The sequence below is a fragment of the Triticum dicoccoides genome, chromosome 5B (genome assembly GCF_002162155.2).
Source record: "Triticum dicoccoides isolate Atlit2015 ecotype Zavitan chromosome 5B, WEW_v2.0, whole genome shotgun sequence".
Classification (NCBI taxonomy): domain Eukaryota; kingdom Viridiplantae; phylum Streptophyta; class Magnoliopsida; order Poales; family Poaceae; genus Triticum; species Triticum dicoccoides.
In genome coordinates, this window is record NC_041389.1 from 111154625 (window position 1) to 111171942 (window position 17318).

General features: G+C 46.6%; 1 pseudogene; it reads left to right on the top strand.

Annotated features, from left to right (window-relative positions):
• LOC119309189 overlaps positions 1 to 4204 on the top strand; it is a 6556-nt pseudogene extending 2352 nt beyond the window's left edge.
• Positions 4205 to 17318: the final 13114 nt, after the last annotated feature.

A 17318-nucleotide genomic window follows, 5' to 3' on the forward strand; every position in this document is an offset into this window, starting at 1 on the left:
GAATGAGAGGAAGATGGCGTGGGGTCGGGTACAGGAGCAGAGGGCGCAGGATCCGAGGAAGATCGAGTGGCAGGCGAATCTGGGGCACGATCCGAGGAAACAGGTGCGGTGGGTACGGGCGGCGATGAATCCGAGGCAGCGCGTGGGGACGGAGGTAGTGGGGAGGTGGGTGCGTGGGACTGGGAAGAGCCAGGGGGCGGGTGACGCGTGGACGAGGGCGACGCGGGCTGGGGGGTTGGCGATCCGGATTGGTCGTGCATGGGGGCTTCCCATCGGGAGGATCTGGTGGGTCCTGGTACGAGGTAGATGGGGGATCTGCTGTGACTGGCTGTAGCGGCCGGGTGGGATTTTCTGTGGCAGGTGGTGTGGGAGGCGATGGAGAGGGTGGTGCGTAGGGAAAAATTGTGTCATCAAAGGTGACGTGGCGAGAGACAATGACGCGACGTTGTGTAAGGTCGTAGCACCTGTAGCCCTTATGCTCGAGTGGGTAGCCAAGAAAAATGCAGCGGGTAGAGCATGGTGAAAGTTTGTGAGGGGATGTGGCATAGAGGTTGGGGTAACAAAGACACCCAAAAACTCGTAAGTGGTCGTAGGTGGAATGAACACCGTGGCGCATGTAGTAAGGTGTTTGGCCGTGGATGGCACGGGAAGGACGTCGATTGAGGAGATACGTGGCCGTGTGTAAGGCTTCGACCCAAAAGGGTGGTGGGAGAGTGGCTTGGAGTAAGAGAGTGCGTACGATGTCATTGGTGGTGCGAAGGAGACGCTCAGCTTTGCCATTTTGAGGAGACGTGTGAGGGCACGAAAAACAGTAGGCAATACCATTCGTGGAGAAGAAAGCACGTAAGGAGGAGTTGATGAACTCACCGCCGTAGTCACATTGTAGGGCTTTGATGATGACGTTGTATTGAGTGCGTGCAAACGAGAAAAAGCGTTGGAGAGTGTCGGATGTGTCTGATTTCTTGCGAAGGGGGAAAGACCATGAAAAGTGTGTGTAATCATCAAGCACAATCAAATAGTATTTGAAACCAGAAAAGCTCACAACGGGGCTAGTACAAAGATCACAATGGATCAACTCAAAGGGAGCGAACGTGCGACTAGAGGAAGAAGGGAAGGGAAGGCGAGGCTGCCGTCTTAATTAGCATGCATTACATGGGGTATGCGCCTGTTTATTACATGAGGGAAGAAAATCCTTAGCAGCTAATGAAGAGATAATTTGAGGACTTGGATGGCCGAGCCGGCGATGCCATACGTCGCCGGTGGAGAAAGCGGAGTGCCAAGTCTTGTTATTGCCGAAGAATGGATAGATGTCGCCGGAGCTAGCGGAGATCATGATTACCCTCCTGGTGCGAAGATCCTTCACAACAAAGCCATATGGGTAAAATTCAATTGAGCATAAGTTGTCTTTGGTGAATTGTCGAACGGAGATAAGACTGGTAACTACATGAGGGGAGAATAAAACATCCCTAAGCTGAAAATTGTGAGGGGTGAGGGTGGGGGAACCGGTGGCATGAATAGGAAGGTGAGTTCCGTTGCCAACCACAATGCTAGAGAAACGAGGCTTTAAGGAAGAATTCGATAGGTCAAGATTACCAGAGTTGCTGGTGACGTGGGATGAAGCGCCGCTGTCGAGGTACCACTCATGAGGAGCAGAGCTGCTGGTGGGGTAGCCTTGTGCGCTGTAGGCGGCCTGGAGCATGGCGAGGTGATCCCATGAAGGAGGCTGGGGCGGTGGCGGCGCGTGCATCTAGTATGCCTGGGCATGCGACCCAGGGCACGGGCCGAGCACACCGGCGCTGTTGGGAGGAACCCAACTGGGGCGCGGGTTTGGCAGCGCCATGCCTTAGGGTGCGCAGAAGCCCATGTACGGGTTGTAGGACATGGGCGGCAGATGACCACGACCACCCTGATCACCACGTCCCCGACCGCGCCCGCGCCCACGTCCGCGGTCGCCGCGGTCGCCGCGATCACCGCCCTCGTTGCGGGTGCAAGATCCGCGAGCCTGAGATCCGTTGCCACGATCAGCGCCCCGGTCTGGGCGATCGACGCGGTCACCAGTGCGAGTGTTGGAGGAGCCGCCAGGACCGGAAGGGTGGCCAGGAGGACCGCCGCCGCCGGTGACAGCGAGGATGGTGACCGGCTCAGCGGCCTCGCGCTGGGCGAGGTTCTCCTTGGCAAGCTTCAGACGAGAGAACACCATTTCGAACGGCGGCAGAGGGACGGTGTCCCCGAGGACGACCCAGATGGTGTCGAGTCGTTTGTCGATGCCGTGGAGAAACTGGGTGGTGAGATCCACCTCCGTGATGGCGTGGTCGATGTCGGCGAGCCCGGCGGTGATCAGCTTCATGCGGCGGGCGTACTCGGCGACGGAGAGGTCCCCCTACTTGAGGTTGCGGTACTGCGTGTTGAGCATCATGTACCGAGCCGTCCTGTTCATGAGGTAGTAATCCCGGATGCGATTCCAGAGATCATAGGTGGGGGTGGCGCCGACGACATGATCAACAAGGTTGTCGGTGAGGGTGGCGTATATCCAAAGCACGAGATGGGCATCGAGCTCGCACTGTTGGGGGGTGGCGTTGGCAGGGAGGGGGTGCTCGATGAATGGAGTGACGCCGTAGCGGATCAGAACCAGCAGGAAAAACGACTTCCACTTATGGTAGTTTTGCTCGTCGGGGTTAAGAAGGAACTTGATGTGGTTGTGGATGCTGTCATTGAAGATGGGGTGGCGGGCAGGGGGAGGGGTCGGCGCCGAAGAAGAGAAGAGATGGGCGAACTGGGTGGTGGGAGGAGGGGATGAGCCGCTGTTGAGAGCCGAAGAAGTCCCAAAGTCAAAGGGAGCAGGGGATGTGGCGGCAAGCGTGGAGCCGCCATCGAGGGCTGGGCCGGTGGCCGAGGAAAGGGAGCCCGGCGAGGTGGCCGGAGAGGTGGCGGAGGAGGTGGAGTCCGGTGCCATGGGAAGGGCTTGGTCGCTGATACCAAGCTGGACGATAGAACTGCTCTCTGTGTATTGCATTCACCCACACACCACAAGAAATACAAGATGGAGTTACAACAAACAGCCCGATGGAAGTGGCACGCAGGCCAGGGCGTGATCCATGATCCTATTATCTCGGAATACAAGTACAGGTACATACACAGGTAGTCTACGTGTTAACATCTGATCCGTTTGCGCCCCTATTTCGTTTCCCGGTGGCAGTTCGATGGGTTCCAGAAGGCGACCAAGGAGATGGTGAACGACAAGAAGGGGACGACCACGCTCTCCTTCATCTTCGACAAGACGTCATTGTCACCGCCGGCTCGTGGGCCAGCATGGGCGGGTACACACGTGAGTCGCCTGTCCCTTGGCCTCGCATTCGTGCTAGGGTTTGGTGCTGCGGGGATTCGATTTACTGGCATGGATGCGTGATTAGGGTCGGGATGTTCATAGATATCCTATCGAAATCTGGTTCCTTTGTCTGTTGATTATCTCTAGGAGGACACTTTGGTGGTTAGGGTTGTGTTCTTTTAGTCTTGCGTACTAGGGCTGTACAATTTTTATATCTAGTAATTCAGGGCAGTGATTCATACTTCTATGAAATGTCAAACCAACTTGATTTGGGTGTGAAGAACTTCTGCTTAGGTTCTAGTGTACAACAGAGAAAAACATATCACAACCTCACAATATTTGAGCTACCAATTGCAGTGCCATAACCTCACACAAGTTGTGGTGGCCGTGCTTGGATGTGGCGGTTCATTTGGATTACGTGGTGAATACAAAGATACTAGTTGAGTTTGGATGCTAATTATCGTTGGAACTGGGAAGGGAGGTAATCTGTAGTGGGATTGGTAATAATAGAGAGTTGTGAATTGATGTGATACTGATATCACACACAAAAAAAAAGATAGTTTTGCTAATAGTTATCATTGGATTCAAGTCTCCTTATCTGAAGGTCCAACACTTGTGCATATTGATTTGTGTCTTTGTGGTTTGGAGAAAGCCAATAGAAAGCTGCTGTTATTGTATAACGTCTATTTTTCCACAAGTGCTAATCCTTTTGTAAAATTGCCCTTGCATGATGTTTGTTAGTCGTTGTAGAAGGGTTTTGCTTGATGCAAGGACCATCACTTAAACATTCATCATAATGTATTTCTGTCCTTACATGATTCTGTGTTTCATTGCAGCTTTAATCCCCACATGCGGAACCATGGTTTGTGGGGCTGCTGATTGCCAATTTTTGCATAGAAACTTCGGTTAAGGTAAAATTTCACATGCTTGTCTACTTGCATCTCATATTTTGCATAGCACTAGTTGAGTGCCCGTGTGTTGCAACGGGATATTATATTTGTATTCTTCAGCATCTACTATGTTATCCGTCTGTCTATCCATGTCCCATAGGAACACAAGCTTTTATTCTCCCTCCTTTTTTTACTCTTGCATGTATTTTATCACAGCTCCATCTTTTATGTGTTTCCACTTTGCTCACCATTGCTCATGGGTGTTGTCACATGATATGGAACAAGAAATTTATGTATATAGAAAATAAGTTCTTAGTATTGTAACAATACAAAGCATCATTAATTTTGCAGCCAACATTTCATTTGCATGGTACTCGGCAAACTGCACCAATGTTAATCCTATATCCCATCAATTGAGTTATTCCACGACAAACCATCCGTGACTAAAGTCCCGCGTTGCTGTCTTAACTGGGTGCTACCACAAGTGAAATCCACCTCGAATTACCTATTTTTGGATCGCATTGATGCGCAATGGTGTAGACACAATCCAGTCTTCTACTGACGAAATATCGAAACAATGTTAGTAACTCTGTTAATGTTAAATACACATAAGCAAAATGTCTATCAAAACTTCAATGACGAGATGCCTGCAACATTCTTGAATTTGCATTACTAAGTACTCCCTCCATCCCAAATAAGTGTCCTAACTTTGTACTAAATCAGTGGCACTTACTTTGGGACGGAGGGAGTATATACAGAACTGAAGTTTAACCAAGGACATTACGTCATTGCATTTCTTTACAGAATTAGCCCACCGCTGTGATTACAATGCTAATTGTAGTAATTTTTAGATTCAACTATGTTATACTCCCCCCGTCCCAAAAAGCTTGTCTTAGATTTGTCTTGATACAGATGTACCTAGACACGTTTTAGTGTTAGATTCATCTGTATCTAGATAAATCTAAGAAAAACTTTTTGGAATGGACGTAATAGAACTGAAGGTGCCTACACCAAATTTCTCCAAGATTTCTGAAGAAATCAAAAATAAGAAAATATTTGCCCTAAGATTTCTCCAAGAAATGCATACCAGGAGCAAAATTAATATATTGATGTACATGACTTTAATCTTCATGTAAGGTGGATCATCTGCCATACATGAGGGTCCATGTACAAGCTCAGAAACTTGGTTGTTGTTGTCGTGGCTAATCTAGCCTTCTTTCTTGCCGTTGGTTTCTATGAACAAGAAACCAGCAAACTAAAGTTTACTTTAATATAAAGTTTTAGCTGCAGCCAGAAAAGATCTGCCAAGCTCTTGTACATTTAGTCGATGGACTTTAAAGAAAAATAATGGATAAATGAAGAAGCTAGATCTGGCCATATACTGCAAGAAACAATGAGTGAGCGAGACAAAAGCTTAGTGATGAGAAACGAATACGTTGGTATTGAAGACAAACACTAGGGAAGCCTTAACAAATCTACTCTTCCACCCTTTCGGCGGCCACGCAAGCACGGACCATGAGAACTCCAAGAACCTCTCTTGAACCCATGGCTCACGTACAACTTGAGTAGCTGCTGCACTCAGAGTGCATGCTGCTGCGGTGCCGGTCGTACATGACATAGACGACGGCGAGCTACATCTTGCATTTTCAAACGAGAGCATCCTAGTCTTGTGTTCGCCAATGCAGTTCTTGGTTGGTGTGTCCGATAGCGACCAGGCAGTGATGCGAGGCGGCGACGACTGAACGCGATAGTAACCCTAGCTATTCGCACTCGCTCTTCACGAGAGAGGAAGAATAAATCAGATTGGGTCGAGCGAGTCGATGAGGCAGGGAAGAGAGCGGGCGGGTCCACTCGTCGGCGAGAATTTGGTTGAGAAGAGGAAGCGACACACGAACATGTGAATCAACGTACCACGACCTACCATCACAACCACACTCCCCTTTGATAGTAAAAGATAGTAAGCATAACAATAGTTTCTTCCTTCAGAGGTTGATGAGCTCCATGAGCTCCTGAACAAGCGAAGAATCTCTATTGCTGGTTCTTTAAAGACGTTGGCTAATATCCTTATTTTCATACGACGGGATGGTACTTTCAATTGGTACAATGATTGTTGGATTTGATGGAACTGTTAGTGGCCCTTTGACATATTTAGGTGTCGTTAAGTTGTATTTTTGTCTATTCTTAACAATTATGCTCTTTTCATAGGGTCTGGTCTTGGTACTATGTTGATAAGCGAGGGTGCAAGGCTCAAGGGAAGCCGGTTCTCTAACTCTCTATATGCTTATGGTATCTTGGATGAGGGGTATGTTTTTTTATACCTCTATATGTTGCTTTGCTCACTGTTCATATTATCTTGAAGTTGCATCCCTTACGTTTGTGTTTTACATTTTGGATAAAAATTCAACGTGTCAGTTGAGGAAGCTATTGAGTTAGCATGGCGGGCTTTTATCATGCAACATTCTGTGATGGAGCCAGTGGTGGTTGTATTCATATTGGTATGCATTCTATTTCCTAGTATCTATCCTATTATTTGTTTTGTTCACTCGATAAGCATGATACAACATGCATCCATATTTGTCAAACACCTTATCATTATATCTTCCTTTTGAAATCGCAAACATGACTGTTTATTGACTTACAATTACTTTCGTAAGTTTTTGGCAAAGTTCAGAGTTTATTGTATTTTTCATCATGTTTGGGAATAGAGATTACCGTATGGTGATAAATTAAACCACACCCTTCTGTTTACAAATGTACAGTGTTGTAGAGTATAGACATGGGTCTAGACATCTAGTGAGACCTACCTAGGATTTCTAAAACAATATAATATAATGGTTACATGTAAATTGGATGCGTAGATTTATTCCTTTTTTCATACGTGTTACATGTTAGTAGATTCTAAAAATATGGTGTGATGTATAAAAAATTATGGTCAATGCTATGTCTAGTGTTTGGGTCAGACTATTATTTGAAAGTCAGGGTTAAAGTTTATTGAGAAAAAAAGATTATCATTTGGGCTTGATAGAGTATGACTATATCCCACTCGGTCCTGTTATGCAAACGATGGTCCACTTTGGAGAAGAATACACCAACCATTTTGGTAGTGAGCCTAACTCATCTCAACAATTCTGTTTGGGCCTCATTCCCCTAATACGCTAGACTATTTCTCTTATTCACTTCACGATTTGAGAGAGGGAATGCCAGTGGCCATGGCACGATTGTCCCCCGGCCATTCATGCCACTTGAGAGGATGAAGGCTCTTGCGACATCGTGCGAGAGGCATTAGCGCTAGGCCGCTAGCGAGTTTGCCACCATCCGAACCACGACGGCAATGCCATAGAGCATATAGTGGAGGGTAGAGCTAGATGATGGCGTGCCGATGTTGCAGGAGGAGGTGCACTCGCACGGGCACTACGGTCTGGTTCTTCTTCCAAACAATCAGAGAACCACTAGAAATGCACAGTAAGCAGAAAGTGAACGACGATCCAAGAGACCATTCCAATATGCCTGGGAGTTGTAATGAATGGGAACAGGGAAAGAATATATAGTGAGGGATCGTGCCACGAAGATATATCAAAAAACACGAAGATGACTATAGTGAACCAAGGTGAGGGTAGAGACGATCTGACTCAGAATATGGACATGATAGGAGATATCCGGGCGAGTGATAGCTAAACGACTCCCAACAAGATGACGATAACGTGTCGGAGCTGACAAAGGGTCACCATCAGTAGCACGGAGCTGAACATTGAGCTACATGGGAGTCAACGGTGTGCTAATCAGTAAGAGCAATACGAGCAAGAATATCTTGGATTACTTTTCTTAACCAAGAAGAGACCTTAATCCCAATAAAGTACCAAAGTGGGCCAAGATCATACATAAGAAAGTGCTCACTAAGACTGCCTTCACAAAGGCAATATACTCGATGTCTTTGCCAGTGGTGAACATGTCATCAACTTATAAAAGAAGAGCCCTACCAAGAGCAGAAAGGTGGCAAACAACATAGGATCATGAGAACTCGTTGAAACCAGCGGCAGCCATCATACAGGCAAAATGCTCAAACCAGTATCGAGGGCTTGCTTCAGGCCATGGATAGCGACGAAGACAACAAAGCATGTTGTAAGGAACAAAATACCTAGGTGGTGGCTGCATGTAAACCTCCTCACGTAGCTCATCATTAAGACATTTTTAACATCAAGTTGAGATACAGATAAGTGGCGAATGTGCGAACAGTGGTCATATGGTTCGCATGAGCAAAAAGGCTTATTGTAATCAAGATCATGCCCCTCCTGAAAGCCATAAGACGAGTTTTGTAACGCTCAACAGAACCATCAGAGCGAGTCTTAACCTTGTAGACCCCTTACAAGTGACGTGACGAGACGAACACAAAGTGGAAGAGAAACAAGATCCCACGCCGGTGCACTCAAGAGCAGCAATCTCCTCAGACGAGTTTTGTAATGCTCAACGGAACCATCAGAGCGAGTCTTAACCTTGTAGACCCCTTACAAGTGACAAGACGAACACAAAGTGGACAGAAACAAGATCCCACGCTGGTGCGCTCAAGAGCAGCAATCTGCTCTGCCATCGCAAACTGCCATTTCGGATAAGCAACAACATCACGATAAGAAATCGGCTCAAGAACAGCAGCGCGAGCGCTTGAAAAATCAGGGCGGTCAATTGACGGAAACAGATGAGAAGGCAAGCCGTAAGAGACGGGGAAGATGCCACATCAGCAGACACATACACAACACACGGTCAACGAGTATGAAAGTGAGGAAAAGATGGAAGACCACGAGGAATCATCGGGGCAAACTCAGATGATGAGGACAACGAAGCCACTGGTGATGGTGTAGAATCCTGTGAAAGCGAGGTCAAGAAATCATAGGAGATGATGGCGTTGGATCTGCTATAATCGAAGAAGCCAATGGATAAGGGCTGAATAGGAATGATAAGAGTGTCAAGAAAATTGTAGAAAGAGATATCCTCCACTAAAAATGTCGAGGAAGTTGAATGCATGTAGAAGGGATGAGACTCAAAAGCCATATACCGAGAAATATGCATCCATCGATCGGCAGGATCTCAACAACGATATCGCTTACGCTCATCGCCATATCCTAAGAAGACTCTTAACAGACCGAGCAATTAGTTTGGTGCGTTCATGAGGGAAGAAGAACATAGCAAACACAACCAAACAATTGAAGCGCCGAATAATCAGGAAACAATCAAAGTGACACTCCAAAGCCGGGGCGGAAGGTTGATGAGTTAGATGGATTGTCGAAGGTTGATGAGTTAGATGGAAGTGGAGATAGACTCTGCACAAAAGTGTGTCGGAAGAGAGGCCGTGTCCATCAACAGATGAGCCTTCAGAAGGTGATAATGCTTGCACTCAACCACGCCATTCTGAGCATGAGCACCAGGATAAGAGAACTGAGTAAGAGCACCCTGCTCAGCAAGGACTCAAAGCAACAACTTGGAGATATATTCTCCACCAGAGTCATCATAGAATACAAGACTAGGCGTAGAGAACTTAGTGTGAATAATGGCATGAAAACACTTATATAGATAAGACATGACTACAAGAAGAAATAAAGTATATCCAGTTGTGTTGAGAGAAGTCATCTATAAAGATTGTATACTAGCGATGATCTCCTTCCGAGGAAAAGGGAGATGGACCCAGACATAAAAGAGAACAATGTCAAAAGGACGCTGTGACACTGTCTTGCTATGAGCATAAGGTAAGTGTGCCTCTTTACCAAGCTGACAAACCTGATGGTTTAGAGACATTGTTGGAGACGAATCCAAGAAGACCACGTCAAACTAAAGATGAGAGATGAGAGCCACACAAGTGACTCCTAGCGATGATGTCACTACTAAAAATAGCTGGTAGACAAGGCAACAGAGTTGGAGAGACTTGCGGCGGTGGCAGCAGAGTTACTTGGTCCAGCATCCCACGTGCCTGTGCACTCTTCGTTACTCGCCAATCCGGCTTGGTGTGCTTCTCCTGTTTGTGGGTTGTCTGGCACACACTTGATTAAGCAACCCAAGTTCTCCTACTGTGCGCCCTTGGCCCCGGCTTTAGGTAGCGCCGTGTCCTCGGTTTGCCGTGCATAATCCAGGTACGTGCCGACTGTCCAAGCTCCTGCTCACCACTGGTGTTGCTTGAGCGTTCGGTCTTGGTGTCGCCCAACAAGGAAACACGGGATGTGGGATTGAGACAATTCACATAGCAATCCGCAGCAAGGCAAAGGATGCCCATCCGGACTAGCAGGGAGCGGAGGTGTACACAAAGATGGACATTGACTCCATAGGAGTCTCAACAGTGTGCTCATCAGTAAGAGCATCACGAGCAAGAAGATCCTGGATATACTTCTCTTAGAAAATAAAGAAGCCATTAGAGGTAGAAAAAACCTCATTTTCAAGGAAGTAGCGAATCATACATAAAGAATTCACTATGACGAGCCTTCATAAAGGCAATGCAAGAGTCGTCCCTAGTGATGGTCGACATATGGAACAAGTGTCAGACCATGAGTTGGATGGTGGACAGTGTGCAGGATCATGAGCACTCACTAAATACCAGCCGCGTTCACTACTGAGATGAAGCGCTCAAACCAGGCTCGCGAGGAGTTTGCTTAAGACCGTATAGAGAGCGACGAATACGAGAAACCATGCCATCCGGAAGAGAATACCCTGGTGGTGACTACATGTAGGCATTGTTGACATCAAGTTGAGAGAGAGAGAGAGGGAGGGAGGGAGGGGGGAGGGGGAGGGGGAGGGAGAGGGTGACTATGTTTTCACCACTAGAAGAGCTTTGTAAAGCTACCCTTGTAGGACCACTTAATAGGAAGAAGTTGGCGATCTCAGAAGCCGTTAGTAGGTTGTAGGCTGATCTAGAGGCGATGTGTTGCCAACAGAAGAAGACATAGAAGTCAAGGGAGATGAATCATTAGAAGAATCCACAACACACGGACAATTACAGTAGTAATGTCAAGGAAGAAGAGCAAAAGAAGGAAGATGAAAAGACGAAGTGGCAAGAGCGACTCGACTATCAGCTGGTAGGGACATTCCATTCGACAATAAAAACATGAATATGAGAATCTAGATGTGGAATACCCAAGTGGCGGCTGCACGTAAACCTCCTCACACAGCTCACCATTAAGAAAGACATTCTTAACATCAAGCCGGGATGTAGACACATGACGAATAGAGGCCACATCAAGAAGTGTGCGACAGTGGTCATCTGGCCCGCATGAGCAAAAGGTCTCATCATAATCAGGGCCATGCTATCGCTGAAAGCCACGAGCCACAAGTGACAAGACGAGCTTTGTAATGCTCAAGAGAACCATCAGAGTGAGTCTTAACCTTGTAGACCGAGCGAGTCTTAACCTTGTAGACCCAGCAAGTAATGGGACGAACATGAGGAGGAAGGGAAACAATATCCACGTGTCGATGCACCCAACAGTAGCAATATCCTCTATCATGGCAGGGTGCCATTTGGTACGAACAACATAAAGATAAGAAGTTTGCTCAAGAACAACAACGCCAACGTTTGAAAGACTAAGGCCATAAGTAGGTTGAGACGGGGAAGATGGCACATCAGTAGACATATCCACAACACACGACCGACGTGTATAAAAGTGAGGCAATTCTGAAAGAATACAAGCAAGAATCATCGAGATAAACTCATGTGATGAAGACAAGGATGCCATTGGTGATAAATGTGCGAATCCTATGATAAGCAGGTGAGGAAATCGTAGGAGATGATGGTGTTGAATCTTGAATAATCAGAGAAGCAAGAGCAGTACGAGGAATGGATTAGGGGTTCAACAATTGTGTGATAGGAGTGTCGGGAAAAGTGTGGAAACAGTTTTCCTTCGCGGAAAAGGTCAGGGAAGATGGACGCGGGTAGAAGGGACGACACTCAACAAAAGTCATATACCGAGAAATAGTCATCTGACGACCAACACGATCCTAGCAACGATATACCTTATGGTCATTCTTGTATCATAATAGACACACTCAAAGGACCGAGCAATAAGTTTGGTGCGTCCATGAGGGGTAAGAAGGACAACAAACACAACCAAACAATTGAAGCGCTGAACAATCAGGAAACGATCAAACAAATGCTCAAAGGGAGACCAATTTACAAAGCAGTGGATTGGATTGCCGAAGGTTGATGAGTTAGATGAAAGTGGAGATAGACTTGGCCCAGAAGTGTGGTGGAAGAGAGGCAATGTCCATCCACAGATGAGCCTTAAGAAGGTGATGATGCTTGTGCTCAGGCACGCCATTCTAAGCAAGAGCACCAGGATAAGAGAACTAAGTAAGAACGCCCTGCTCAGCAAGGACTCAAAGCAACAACCTGGAGATATATTCTCCACCAGAGTCATCACGGAATACAAGACTAGGCGTAGAGAACTTATTGTGAACCATGGCATGAAAACACTTACATAGATAAAACATCACTACGAGAAGAAATAAAGTATATCGAGGTGTGTTGTGAGAAGTCATCTATAAAGATTGTATACTAGCGATGACCTCCTTTCGAGGCAAAGGGAGATGGACCCAGACATAAAAGAGAACAATGTTGAAAGGACGCTGAGACGCTATGAGCATAAGGTAACCGTACCTCTTTACCAAGCGGACAAACCTGACGGTTTAGAGACATTGTTGGAGACGGATCCAAGAAGACCTCGACAAACTAAGGATGAGAGATGAGAGCCACACAAGTGACTCCTGGCGATGTGTCACTGCTGAAAATAGCTGGTAGATAAGGCAACAGAGGTGGAGAGACTGGCAGCGGTGACAGCAGAGTTACTTGGTCCAGCATCCCACGTGCCTGTGCACTCTCCGATACTCACCAATCCGGCTTGGTGTGCTTCTCTTGTTTGCGAGTTGTGTGGCATGCACTTTATTAAGCACCCCACGTTCTCCTACTGTGCGCCCTTGGCCCCGGCTTTAGGTAGCGCCGTGTCCTCGGCTTGCCGTGCATAATCCAGCTATGCGTCGACTGTCGAAGCCCCTACTCACCACTGGTGTTGGTCGAGTGTTCGGTCTTGGTGTCGCCCAACAAGAGAACACAGGATGTGGGATTGAGACAGCTCACATAGCAACCTGCATCAAGGCAAAGGATGCTCATCCAGACTAGCAGGGAGCGGAGGTGTACACAAAGATGGACATTGACTCCATAGGAGTCTCAACAATGCGCTCGTCAGTAAGAGCATCACGAGCGAGAAGATCCTGGATATACTTCTCTTAGAAAATAAAGAAGCCATCAGAGGTAGAAGGAACCTCATTTTCAAGGAAGTAGCGATTTACACATAAGGAATTCACTATGACGAGCCTTCACAAAGGCAATGCAAGAGTCGTCCCTAGTGATGATCGACATATGGAACAAGTGTCAGACCACGAGTTGGATGGTGGACAGGATGTGCAGGATCATGAGCACTCACTAAATGCAAGCCGCATTCACTACTGAGATGAAGCGCTCAAACCAGGCACGCGAGGGGTTTGCTTAAGACTGTATAGAGAGCGACGAATACAAGAAACCATGCCATCCGGAAGAGAATACCTAGGTGGTGACTACATGTAGGCATTGTTGACATTAAGCTGAGAGAGAGAGACTAGTGGAGAATAGAAGCCACAACGGAAAGTGTGCAAAGAGTGGTCATCTGGGCCATACAAGAGCAAATGTCTCATCGTAGTCATGCCTATGTTCTCACCACTAGAAGAGCTTTGTAAAGCTCAAGAGAAACATCAGTCTTACCCTTGTAGGACCACTTACAAGTGATGTGATGAGCAAGAGGAGGGGAAATGAGATTTCACCAGCCGACGCGGGGAATAGCATTCAATGTCATTACATGCTGCCATTCTGGATGAACAAAAATGTCACGATAAGAAGTCTTCTTGGGAAGAGCAGCGCAATAACCATAGCAGTTAATTGGCAGAAGCTGGCGAGCTTAGAAGCCATTAGTAGGTTGTAAGCTGATCTGGAGGCGATGTGCTGCAAACAGAAGAAGATGAGTCATTAGAAGAAGCCACAACACACGAGTAATTATTGTAGTAAAGGCAAGGAAGAAGATTCAAAGAAGGAAGATGAAAAACGAAGTGGCAAGAGTGACTCGACTATCAATTGGTTGGGAAGTTCCATTTGATAGTAAAACAGGAATAGGAGAATCTAGATGTGGAATACCCAAGTGGCGGTTGCACGTAAACGTCCTCACACAGCTCACCATTAGAAAAAACATTCTTAACATCAAGCCGAGACGTAGACCTATGGCGAATAGAGGCCACAACAAGAAGTGTGCGAACAGTGGTCATATGGCCCGCAGGAGCAAAACGTCTCATCATAATCAGGACCATGCTACCGCTGAAAGCCACGAGCCACAAGACGAGCTTTGTAATGTTTAAGAGAACAATTAGAGCGAGTCTTAACCTTGTAGCCCACCAAGTAATGGGATGAACATGAGGAGGAAGAGAAACAATATCCCACGTGTCGATGCACTCAACAGTAGCAATATCCTCTGTCATGGCAAGGTGCCATTTGGTATGAACAACATCAAGATAAGAAGTCTGCTCAAGAACAGCAGAGCCAACGTTTGAAAGACTAAGTCCATAAGTAGGTTGAGATGGGGATGATGGCACATCAGCAGACGCGTCCACAACACACGGGCGGCCTGTATACAAGTGAGGCAAATATGAAAGAATACGAGCAAGAATCATCGAGATAAACTCAGGTGATGAAGACAAGGAAGTCACCGGTGATAAATGTGTCGATTCTTGTGATAAGCAGGTGAGGAAATCATAGGAGATAACGGTGTTGAATCTTGAATAATCGGAGAAGCAAGAGAAATACGAGGAATGGATTAGGGTTCAACAAGAGTGATAGGAGTGTCGAGAAAAGTATGGAAACAAATGTCCTCCGCTAAAAAGGTCAGGGAAGATGGACGCGGGTAGAAGGGACAGGACTCAACAAAAGTCATATCCCAAGAAATAGTCATCTGACCACCAACATGATCCTAGCAATGATATCCCTGATGCTCACTGTTGTATCATAATAAGGCACGCTCAATGGATCGAGCAATAAGACTGGTTCTTTCACGAGGGGTAAGAAGGACACAACAAACACAACCAAACAATTGAAGCGCCGAACAATCAGGAAACGATCAAATAGACGCTCGAAAAGAGACCAACTAAGAAGGTGATAATGCTTACGCTCAGCCACGCCATTCTGAGCATGAGCATCAGGATAAGAGAACTGAGTAAGAGCACCCTGCTCAGCAAGGACTCTACGCAACAGCTTGGAGATATACACTCCACCAGAGTCATCGCACAACACACGGATAGTCGTAGAGAATTGATTGGGAACCAGGGCATTAAAACACTTATATAGACAAGACCTCACTATTAGAAGAAATAAAAGATATCATACTGTGTCCAGAGAAGTCATTTATAAAGATAGTATACTAGCGATGACCTACTTTTGAGACAAAGGTAGATGGACCCCAGACATCAAAGAGAACGAGGTCGAAAGGATGATGAGACACTGTCTTGGCATGAGTATGAGGTAACTATACCAAGGCGATGATGCCACTGCTGAAAATAACTAGTAGAAAAGGCAACAGAGGTGGAAAGGCTGGCGGCCGTGGCAGCAGAGGGACTTGATAGCATCCCATGTGCTTGTGCACTCTCCGTTCCTCGCCAATCTAGCTTGGTGTGCTTCTCCTGTTTGTAGGTTATGTGGCACACACTTGATTAAGCACCCCACGTTCTCCTATGCGCCCTTGGCCTCGGCTTTATGTAGCGCCGTGTCCTTAGCTTGACGTGCAGGTGATGAGACCAGCGCGATGAGGAAGGGAAATGAGATTCCACGTGTCGTTGTGGGCAAGAACATCATGCTTTGATGCCATCACATGTTGCCATGCGGGATCAGACGACATCTCGGAAAGAGCTGTGCAATAACCATAGTGGTCAATAGGCAGAAGCGGGCTAGCTCGGAAGCCATAAGTAGGTTGAGCTAGAGGTGGTGCGTTGCCAACAGAAGAAGATGTTGTAGTCGAGGGAGATGGCTCATCAGAAGAATCACCACACACGGACAACCGAGTGTAGTAAAGTCGAGCAAAAGACAGAGTGCCAAGGGTGCCTTGACTATCGACTGGGAGGGAAGTACCATCGGATGTAAGAACATGAACAAGAGAATCTAGAGGTGGAATGGAGGATAAGTTGGAAGAATCATAAGTTGTACCGATGATCTGTGGAGGTGTACTTGATATTGTAAAGAAGTGGTCCCTCAAAGTAACAAAACTTGCAAAACATGTTTATGGAAAACCAAAAGAAATAGCTAGCAGACACCAATGTCATGTAATATCTAGCATAGTTAGGGGCTTAACTGAAGAAGTGTCACGACCGGTTTTTCCGGGTATAAATTTCCAGAAAAAGACCGTCGTGCTCATCAGCCCTAGGATTACTGTTAGCTGATGAGGCTCCAACTTGATATAGAAATTCCAAGCAAAATACAAAATATGAAGTACAAGACCATTCTGGCCTGTGAGTACAACAAATGGTTTCTAGTGGTTGAGGGCGGAAGCGGTTTTAGGATCATCAGGGTCTATGGGACTCCACTTCCCACAGGAACAGTTGACCAGGTTAACTCCTATCTCTGCGAGGCTGCTATCTCCGTTGCTTAGGTTCCGGGGCTATCATCGTGTCGCTCCTCTCCGTGCAAGAAAATCTGGCCAAGACAATAGCCAAGGACAAGCCAGTGAGTACTTTGAATGTACTCGCAAACATTATGAACACAGGTATAATATAACAATGATGTGCTGAAAATATTTTATGCTCATGACGTCAGTCACAAAAGATAAATAAAACTCTGATGCGTGCAAGCAAGTTATTTATAAAATTGCAATAACATAGTAGTATTAAAATTTATGAAATAAATAACAAGCAATGCCACAGTCGGGCGTCTTAGCGACACCACATAAAGGGCTTTAAAAGAAATGCCACAGTCGGGCGTCTGAGCAACACCACATAAAGGGCTTTAAAAGAAATACCACAGTCGGGCGTCTGAGCGACACCACATAAAGGGCTTTAAAAGAAATGCCACA